Here is a 10,833-nt window from a genome sequence, read left to right on the forward strand (position 1 = left end):
CTTATAACTCGCTTTGTTCATAATAAAGACATATTGAAAATTTAATAAAGAATCGTTCAATACCTAGAACATAACATTCTTATAATTACTAAAACGTTTTGTCCGATATCTTTTTCTAATAGACTAGTATCAGTTCCAGGTCAAATGAAAATGGTCAAAGATGGTATTTTAATCTCTTCTGGTCGAATACCAGAAGAGCTTATGTGAAACTAAGGTGTCAGTCGCCCATGGGTCTGTTTGTCTGTCCGTCTGTCAACACTTTTTCAAAATCTTCCCAAAAAATTTCCTCAGCTTTGGTCTGAGTTCATTGTAACATGGCACACAAGTACACTATAGCCACAACACTAACATATATAATTCTGTGTATCGGATTTTGATTTGAATGAATGGTGTTGTGTGGCTACTACAAAATAGATTTCTTTGAAATATTTTCAATATGAGATTCTTCTTATAGATTTGGTCTGATCTTCTTATTTGGCAAAAATATTATACAAAGATACATGATTCAGTATATCGGATTTTGATTTCACTGAACAGTGATGCAATGGCTACTAAAAATAATAATTTCTTAGAAATATATTTTCGGTATGCCACCGCTACATAGTTTTAGTCTGAAAACAACACATTTTGCTTAGTAAAAGACTAAACCAGTGATCATTTTGCTGTTGCAAAGTACCAAGTTCTAAGGCTTTTTTTTTCTTTCTTCGTTATAAGTAAAAACTAGTAGAGCTACATATTGCAGCTTAAGATGTAAAATCGGGTTGTTTTAGCTGTGTTTTCTTCTGCAAAACATTGTAGATTAAAATGGCTATTGTTTGCAATATCCATAACTACAGATCCAAGCATGTGTTTTGGTATCGAGGAATCAAAAATTACCAGGTAGACTTTTTAAAAGTTTCAAAGGGACAGAGAAACGTTTGGTGTGAAGGTGATGAAGAACTAACTGTTGATTTACATATAAGTTTGTAATTAAACAAAAGTAGCATTGCATATTAAAGATGCATTGAAAGACCGATTCCCATAATACACCTACGCTTCTGTTCTTGCTGAAAACGTCCCATCGTATTTACATTGTTACACTGTGGACTAGAAAATTTTGCATCACTATCGAAATTGTCATTACATCCATAGGGAAAGGACATACTTAGTTTTGTATTCCAATATTCTTTTTGTTTACAGAACGGTACTTAATGATGGACTTTTTTCGTTTAGTAAACCTTTTTCTAGAATTCTAACTTTTATTATCAAAATAGAATGAACAGATTAATTATCATGCTTGTATAAAAGCTGCTAACCCACATTGTTTATTTTAAATAAATGCCCTTTACATTCTATTATTAACTGATCCCTTGGTTTCACTAACATTAACAGATTAAATAGGATTGCTTTCTATTCCGTAGATAACATTAGAATATTAGCAAAACATTCAAATATCGAAGAGAAGGGACAGCCTCTCAAGAATTAATTTGATTTCGAGTTCACAGGAATATACCGAGTAACAATTGAAATAAGAAGTGTTCAGAATAAACGTAATTCTCATTTAAGTTATGCTTAAATGTCCCCAATTAAATGCAGCATCAAGTTTCAATTTCTTCAAAGCTTAATACCAATGAATGAAAGATAGAGGAAAAGCTGATCTTTTTTTTTTTTTTTTTTTTTTTTTTGCTGCTTAAAAAGTTTCATACTGTAAGTTGTTCTTTATTTTCGCTCTGCACAGTCGGTGTCCCTAAAAATGTATTGAAATTGGATTGGGAAACAAGAAAGCGGTACGTGGAGTACACCAAGAGAGGAATCCACAAGAATCCACAGACAGTTCACCATGCTAGAGGAATTATTGTAGGCTGTGTTGGTGCTGGTAAGACCACACTATTGAATCGTCTGCTCAGATGTTGTGAACAAAAGATTAAGGGTGAAAAATATACGGAGGGATTGGAGCATGGGCAAAGAACAGATGATATACGGAATATGACAGCAACAGATGACTTTGAGTTTCAAGGTAAAATGCTTGAAATTCATGAAAAAAGTTAAGAGATGAAAAGAAGCCCGTGTTTGTTGAAACCCATTATGCTTAAAAAAAAACAGGGGTATTAGGGTCCAAAAGCAGAAGGCGGAGGACCATACCACCTTTCAATGAACATTTTTATACTTAAATGATTTTTTCATTCAGAGAAAAATGTTCGGGAGGGGAAAATCCCTATAAGATTGTATATGTTTGAATGTATCTGTATTTAATGTTCACCTGAGTGGAAGTGAAATATACCAGGTAATACTTTCATAACTATATGTATCAATTTGGAGTTTCTCAGTCCTTTGTAAATCCAATGCAAAAAAAAAAAATCCCTGTTTCCCTGGACGTTCACGTGCAGGTGAATATCGTGATTTTTATCAATGTTTGATCTACGAAATTCAGAGAACTACTTCGTAGGAGTTATTTAATTACATGATAAAACAAACACTGCTTGAAAAAACACCTTTACAAAACTTTACTTGCAAAGTAAATTTCATTAAAGGTGCTCCGAAAAGCAAGGTCATCTTTGTATTAACTTTACAAAAGGTAAAGGTGAAAAGGTAACCTTTACTTACACGAAAAGATAATTAAATATAACCTTTCACCTTTACTGCCATATTAAAGTTCATTAAATATTCTGTATTTCATAAAAGTCTTATTTAAATGCTGACTATTGTTTAATACACTTATACTTTTGATTTTCACAGTTAATTTAAAGAATCTAATCTAGTCAGTACCCAGAATTTTAAGACAAATGTCAAAGATATTTTTTTAATTATCTTGTATCCATTTCCAGTTGAAATGAGTATTAGAAATGGTCATCTACAGAATTACACACTCGACTCATCATTATTTGACAGACTACACCTCAATTAATACAACAACTATGCTGTAAGCCAGCTTAGCTTAGTTGGAGCAGCTGGCGTTTATTTTGATACATATGTAACTTACATTACATTGAATATGAAACAATAAAGCACTGGAATGCATTTGTAAAATATTTTACTTGTAATAAATTATACCCCTATCACAGACATTAAAAACCGCCCAGGCAAAAACCATAGATGGTTAACTATGGAAAACCTGTGTCCGTCGCTATGTAAATAATGTCTCAAGGGAGAATGCCGGACGTGCATTCAGTGCAACAGTTAAAAATGCACGAACACCCTATAATATTTGCATGTATGAAAAAATCCAAATTAAAATACATTTCAACAGTTTTGTTATTTCCATTACCAGTATATTTATACAAATATGACATATATATTATATACATGTATAAAGCAAAAAAAAAATGTGTGTGTATTGAAGAGCACTGGCTTAGAATGATTTGAACACCTTACTGAATGCTCATTTCTCATTGGCCTTTCTTTGGCCATGCCCACATATACAACCAAAACCATTAATATACGTTCCTCTCATACAATGTGTTCCCGCTCTACTATGAAACACGGGAAAAAAATATTATCTGCACCAGGATTGCTTACAACTCTCTGGATTGGATGGCATAGATTTTTTATATGTACATTGATATTAATGATATATTAATTAATAATATAACAATGGAAAAAAATTGGCATATTGATAATTTTCATTTTCCAAATAAAAATGACCTAAAATATTCTGTATTTTGGCTTCTCATCATATGATGAGTCAGATATACGGCACAAAAAATCTCCAGTTATGATCTTGAATATAAACATTATATTGAGCTATCTTTGACTTTTGTTTTCCTTTAAACATTCAGATAAATGTGAGACAAAATTAAAAAAAATACAGATGACAAGTATAAATTTCACATTTCTGCTTATGAAATGGAGGTCCCATTTCACTTTAAGATATCATACCGGTACAATATTATTTATTCTTTATGGTGCATGTACATATATAACATAAACTTTGCAGTTTGAATTGAATTCAAAATGTAGAAAAAATTACATAAAAGGCTAATAAAATCTTCAACTTGTAATGCAAAATGATGCATTTTACATATTCACAAACACAAAAAATGATGAAAAATCTATTAGAATATATGTGAGGATGCAGTTTGCAAAATGCATGAGATCATGTATGAGTCCAGATTCACCCAGTGAGCCTGTCTGTGCCTGACTTAGTTTAGATTATGTTTTTATGTCTGTGGTATATGTTTGTGTGTATGTGTATGTGTCCAGCTTCACACACTTTCATGTATGTGCTCGACTTCACACACCTTGGAAAATATGTAATAGGTTGTGGTAGATGCTTGTGTGTTTGCATATGTGTCCAGCTTCACACATTTTCATGTATGTGCTCGACTTCACACACCTTGGAAAATATGTAATAGGTTGTGGCAGATGCATGTGTATTTGTGTATGTGTCCAGCTTCACACACTTTCATGTATGTGCTCGACTTCACACACCTTGGAAAATATGTAATAGGTTATGGTAGATGCATGTTTGCATGTATCCAGCTATACGCATTTCAATGTGTTTACGTCAACAATGTAAAATATGTAAACATGGTGGTGTAAAACGTTTACAAGTGTATGATGCACACAGAGAAAAAAAGTTCTGTGTGTTTTGTTCTGCAAGAGTGATCGTATAAACAAACTACAATTACGTCCTGTTGAGAAATTGAAAATCATAACAAGTAACATATTCATTTTACATAACTGTAATGAAAATTACACATCCAGTTTAAATTACTATACTGAAAATTAAATTTGTGCAAAAACTCTCTGGCTGAATAACATTCAGAATCATGAATGCTTGCATGTTCATCTATAAATCTCCAAGATATTTCTTAGTTTACATATTCTTGATCAAATCATCGATAACAGTGTATATTCTTGATCAGGACATCCAACCGAGCGGTCTTACAACATATTTCATAATGTCAGTTTGCATGAATAAATCAATTTATCCTTGTTTCTAATATCTTGAAAATAGATGCCGAAATTCTAGTCTACCGTTTACTTACACAGCACATCACAAATAGAAACATTCAGGAAAAAAAAATTCGCAAAAAATAAAATCCAAGTAAAACAATCACATGTACATACAAATCCAAGAAATATTAGGTAATAGTCCAAGTAAGTGAGTAACTTTATCTATCTCTAACAGTTCTATCTACTAAGTCTTCTATATTTCCATCTTCCTATCTTATTCTAAATTTCTGTCGCACTATATATATACTCAAGATCCGCTCCTGACAATCAGGAGCACATTACAAGATCCTTAAGATCAGGAGTCAATACACAGGTCATTAGATCAGCAGGGGGTTAGATAAGAGAGGGCGATTAATATATAGATAAGATTTACATGTATATCATAAGTGTAGATGATCATGTGTGAACAATTAAGTAATGAAGAGTGATTTACGGATAAGATATTTTAAATCGTTACAAGTTTACATATTCTTGATCATATCATTAATGAGTATATGTTCTTGATCATGGCATCTGTATTGGATTCCCCTCTCTGACATCTTTTCTTGTTCACCAATGAGTTCAACAGTCATCTAGGTACTCAGGTGTTGTACAAGTCCTAATAATAATAATTTTCAAAATTATAAAAAAAAAAAGAAAACAATTTTTAAAGAGGTTTTCATTAATTCTATTGAAATTAAAGCACAAGCTTTTGAAGACATATTTAAGTAACTTAAAACATGTATAACTAAACATAATGGAAATTTAGACAATGCGACTCAATGTCAAACATATGATAGTGACACATCTGTAATATCCATGATACTTACTGAGATACTTAAAATGTTTGTGGCTTGCTTTCACTAAGCTAAGCAATGTATAAACATTTCTTGATTACACGTTGAAGTCAAAGGCTTAAGATAAATAAGTTTGTTTCCTGTAACATTCCCAAAATATCAAGGGTCGGTAGGTCGGAATTTTTTTTTTTTTTTTTTTTTGCTTTTGAATGGTGAAACATCCCCAGACTGAAAATACCAGGTGTTATATTTACAGTGGACACCCAACATTACATCCAAAATAGCTGCCTAGCGGCAGAAAACGAACTTCAGAAAGTTGTAGGGGGAAACTGTTGTTACAATAATGATTACTCTTTATATATTTAAGGTAAATGTAAACTAGGTTGACATATTTTATGTCTCAAATTAAGCTACAAGCTATTGTTTTTATTTAATAAATGGAATCAGCTGATTGATTAAACAAAGTTTTGCCATTTGTCAGGAAAAAAAATCCACCCAGGGATAATTTGAATAGGTCGGTCGGGTTACAGGAAACAAACATAATTTATTTTTAGGCCCAATCCTCACCTGACTTGCCATTCTAATGGATTGGTTCTATGTTGATAATCCCATTCAACAATCTTCATCACAACATCTGAAAGTCACCCATCTTCAAAATTAAATCTGCCGCTCACCTCAAATGTATATAGACTCCCTGTACAAGTGCATGGAAAATAAAATTTTGAATTAAAAATGAATTATCTCTTCACCATACCCGGCCTCTTAAAAAAATGTTAGAAAAAAATTTAAATACTTTTCTTTAAATAGATAAAATCATGTAGTGAGTATCCAGCAATGGTGAAAAAAAATTATCTCTAGAATTTTACATTTATATTGAATGAAAAATGCAGTGTTCCCTCTACTTAAAAAAACTCAAAAGACGTTACCTAAAATGGAAATAAGGTACAACTGTGACTGGTGTCTCAGGCACAACCACTAAACACAAGTACTTTCCATCCTTAGCAGCACGCACTAGCTCCACATTCCTTGTTTCTACAAAAAATATACAATGAAAATTTTTAAAAATGAAAGCGAAGAGTGTTACATGTACTTGGGGGAACAGAGGAAGGAATTTTGAAGTCAGATTAACTATATTTCTGCCAGTGTTGGGACAGATAAATTTCCATAATAAAATGAAACGAATTATTCATAACAAATAAGACACATGTATTACCTTGCAGTCACCATCACACATTATGTATAAACTTTTATTGATTACACGTTGAAGTCCAATCCTCACCTGACTTGCCCATTCATATGGATTGGTTTTATGTTGATAATCCCTTTCAACAATCTTCATCACAACATCTGAAAGTCATCCATCTTCAAAATTAAATCTGCCGCTCACCTCAAATGTATATAGACTCCCTGTACAAATGCATGGAAAATAAAATTTTGAATAAAAAATGAATTATCTCTTCACCAAACCCGGCCTCTTTAAAAAATGTGAGAAAATAATTTAAATACTTTTCTTTAGAAAAAATCATGTAGCGAGTATCCAGCAATGGTGAAAAAAAATTATCTCTAGAATTTTACATTTATATTGAATGAAAAATGCAGTGTTCCCTCTACTTAAAAAAACTCAAAAGACAATACCTAAAATGGAAATAAGGTACAACTGTGACTGGTGTCTCAGGCACAACCAATAAACACAAGACCTTTCCATCCTTAGCAGCATGCATTAGCTCCACATTCCTTGTTTCTACAAAAAAAAAAATACAATGAAATTTTTAAAAAAAAAAATGAGTGCGAAGAGTGTTACATGTACTTGGGGGAACAGAGGAAGGAATTTTGAAGTCAGATTAATTATATTTCTGCCAGTGTTGGGACGGATAAATTTCCAAAATAAAATGAAACGAATTATTCGCAACAAATAAGACACATGTATTATCTTGCAGTCACCGTCGCACATAATGTATACAACTGACAACATCCCAAATCCCTTTCTTTGTTGTTTACTTGGCGGAATTTTCTTTGCCTTTTAGACTGGTTCCCATACATTGCCGTGAATAAGTCCTACGTTTATTGGTTTTGTTTACAAGCTTCAATATCAATAAAATCTCCCGCACATTTACAGTCTGTATTGTAATCTACTAAAACATACTTTACACACAATTTTTCAGCTCAGTATTATGTTATCCTCTTCATTCAAGTAATATGTAAACTCTTCTCGAATGTAAAACGAACGATCTACTCTGATAAGTAACCCAAATATGGCACTGTGTATTCGGTTGAATAGCCAATCATTTCAAATCAAGCGGAGCGGGTCTGCGTCGCTATTTTGACGAAGTTTGCAACCTGTGGTAATATTTTGAAACCTCATCTAGATTTAAGGAGATTCTTGTCTTGACAACTGCTCGAACCCCCAGATTGGCATGCACTGCAGGTTTGTTTACGATTTCCAGCCGTTTTCACTTTCAGCATAGATCATGATCAGTACATCGTGCATGTAGTGAAACAATGAAAGTCAGGCAAAAATACGCTGTATATGTTACTTACTGCCAAAATGTTAGATTAGTATTTTGATAATTTAGGGATTAAATGTTAATGGGTTTCAGTTTATTCTGTAAAGGTGTATGTCTCTGGAATATTAAACAAGACATGTAGTGGGACTAAAATGAGTAGTTAAAACCGAGCTGGGCCGGGAATTTGAAACTGAAACCGGGTTTTTGCTAATTACTGAGAATATACACAATCAGTTGTCAAAAAACTTAGTTACAGATGTATTTATGCCTAGGCTGAGAGTTTCAAATCTGAAATTGACAAATAAGTTTATATTACTTATAACATTTTGTATTTTAATTGTGTCCATTTTGTTAAAATCCAGGTTGAGTGAAATCAGTATGCAGATTGTTGAAGGGAAAACATCAAGACGGGGCAAGGAAGACGATAAAACATGACTGAGGATCCCAAAGTTTTTTGGTACAAGCACATTTTTAAAAAATCAAATAATAAGTATCGTGAAATGTTACTTGAACAAACATTTACATTATTTTATTTATTTAGTGCTTGACTTGCTCGGGAGTCATTATTGTCAAATGTATTTGTATAAAATGTTCAATTTCTTTTGTATAGGCTCAAGCTACTCAGCCTACCATGAGAAACTTAAAGGATCTGCCATGAAGAAGAGGCGGGTTCTCAAGTTTCATATTATAGATGGCAAGTATTGTTTAGATTTAATTTTAAAGTATTCTTGATTAAAAAAAAGGGTGTTTGGCAGTTCGTAGCTATTAACTGTGATTGCATTGTGTATGAATTTTCAAAATCAATTCATTCTTTGGTGACCGTGTGCTTCAAACACATAATTTTTAATAAAAACATTGACTATATATTTGTCCAGGTGTATAAAATGTTAATCACTGTATGAATTCTATTTCAGCATGATTGTCATCTTCAATTTGAGGGACTCTCACCTAAAGTCCTTTTACTGTTCCATATCAGGAAAAAGTTCATGAGCAGAAACATGCTGTTTGGGAAAAAGGTACATATATCCTAACCCATAACTTGAGTATGATTCTGTACACATGTACAGCCAAGCTAAATATGTAGCACTATTTTGTTCTTTTTGTAAACTGACTGCTGAGTAGGCAGGAAAACCTATCATTTCTTTATGTTTCAGGGATTTATTCTTTGATTGTGATAAGTACCCTTAAAAAGTACATAATTCTCAAATTGTAATTTTAGGCATTAGGCTTTTTGTGATAAGGGATACATGACCTAACCCACTGATTCTTCATATAATATGTCAATAACAAGAGGTCCACTCATCATATTAAATTAATACCATTTTTATTTTTGAGGTTAAAGGTCATGTATGAACTTTTTATTTATTAATTAGGTTGTGCATTGTTTTTAGTTTTATTAATCATGGTATTGTGAATTCTGATATCAGATGCCTTTGAAAATATTCATACTTAATGCATAGCACTGAAAATATACTTACAGATTTTTTTTCTTTTAGGAAAAGCATTAGAAGAATGCCTGCATGGGAAGAAAAGTTTTGGACTCTGAAAAGGGAGATGTGACAAGTACATTTTGACAGTTATTGATTTCCACTGAAACCAATATTCACAAGAAAGAGGAACATAGTAGATTTATGTTGATTCACAACTTTAAATTCAAGAATGTACAGTTGGTTTTATTATAAAACATGTCACGTACGAAAAACATTTTCGTGAAATGTACTCTGTCTTCGATACTTATTTATTTGTATGTGATTTGCAGGATAGGATTTGGGCAACATATACTGTCAAGAATCTTGATGTTTTTGATCTTATATTTGTAAAAAAAAAAATTGTAATAAACAAAGTTAAAGTCAACTTTTTGTTACTTTGTATATATTAATTATGATGTCCAGACTTCCGCAGTATCGACTTGGAAGCAAAATCTTATTTATAAATTGCATAAGGCTTTATTCACTAGAATGGAAAACAGAAATTATTGACTTTTGTGGTAATTAAAGATGGTATTTAATTAAATTTAAGATCTGTAATTATCAGATTTAATGTATCCTAAATATGGTGTTAAATGGTTGTAAATATTAACTTTACTTTTTTGTAAAGTCAAGACAATGTGGGACATTACATCATATTTAAGTGCATGTAAAGTTAATGTAAAGGTTACCTTTTCCAACTTTGACTTTTTTCAGAAAAGCCTATTAAAGGCATTGTAAATAATAAATTTACATTATCTTTACTTGTTTTGTAAAGCCGAATTTTCATGCAGTGAAATTTCTGATTGACAAGAGTTCTGGATCCGGTATTAATTTACTAATTATTAATGATATCGATACAAGTCATAAAGCTTCCCAGTCTGCAATTTATTACTCTCCATCATTTATATGGACATTTTCATTTTTTTATTCAAAAACAGTTGAAATGAAGGATTATTATTCTGAACAGAAGAAACGGGCAAAGGATAAGAATAATGGAACAAATGAAAATGTGAATAAAACACTGAGTTTCTTTGACTTTGGAGGACAGTGTGCATATTACGCCTATCACCAAATTTACTTGATGAGGAGAGCCTTCTACATCGTGGTGGTTGATGCATCCAAACACATGAACCAAGAAGTGGATACTGG

The 10,833-nt window shown here is 32.0% G+C and overlaps 2 long non-coding RNA genes across 3 annotated transcripts; one reads left to right on the plus strand and one right to left on the minus strand.

The window, feature by feature from the left end:
• Positions 1 to 4,498: 4,498 nt before the first annotated feature.
• Positions 4,499 to 7,471, minus strand: LOC134263587 (uncharacterized). Of its 2 annotated transcripts, XR_009991315.1 has the most exons (6): positions 7,347 to 7,471; positions 6,991 to 7,118; positions 6,638 to 6,743; positions 6,279 to 6,405; positions 5,183 to 5,533; positions 4,499 to 5,140 (listed from the first exon to the last, which is right to left on the minus strand). It is a non-coding gene; the product is annotated as an uncharacterized LOC134263587 (long non-coding RNA). The 2 variants fall into 2 exon arrangements; XR_009991314.1 differs by having other exon boundaries at positions 4,499 to 5,533.
• Positions 7,472 to 7,521: 50 nt separating this feature from the next.
• On the plus strand, positions 7,522 to 8,908 carry LOC134263588 (uncharacterized). Its single transcript, XR_009991316.1, has 3 exons — positions 7,522 to 8,136; positions 8,578 to 8,672; positions 8,826 to 8,908. It is a non-coding gene; the product is annotated as an uncharacterized LOC134263588 (long non-coding RNA).
• The last annotated feature ends 1,925 nt before the right edge of the window (positions 8,909 to 10,833 follow it).

Source organism: Saccostrea cucullata, unplaced genomic scaffold (assembly GCF_032062105.1).
Source record: "Saccostrea cucullata isolate Sc308-1 unplaced genomic scaffold, CSIRO_AGI_Scuc_v1 ctg1737, whole genome shotgun sequence".
In the NCBI taxonomy this organism is placed as follows: Eukaryota; Metazoa; Mollusca; class Bivalvia; order Ostreida; family Ostreidae; genus Saccostrea; species Saccostrea cuccullata.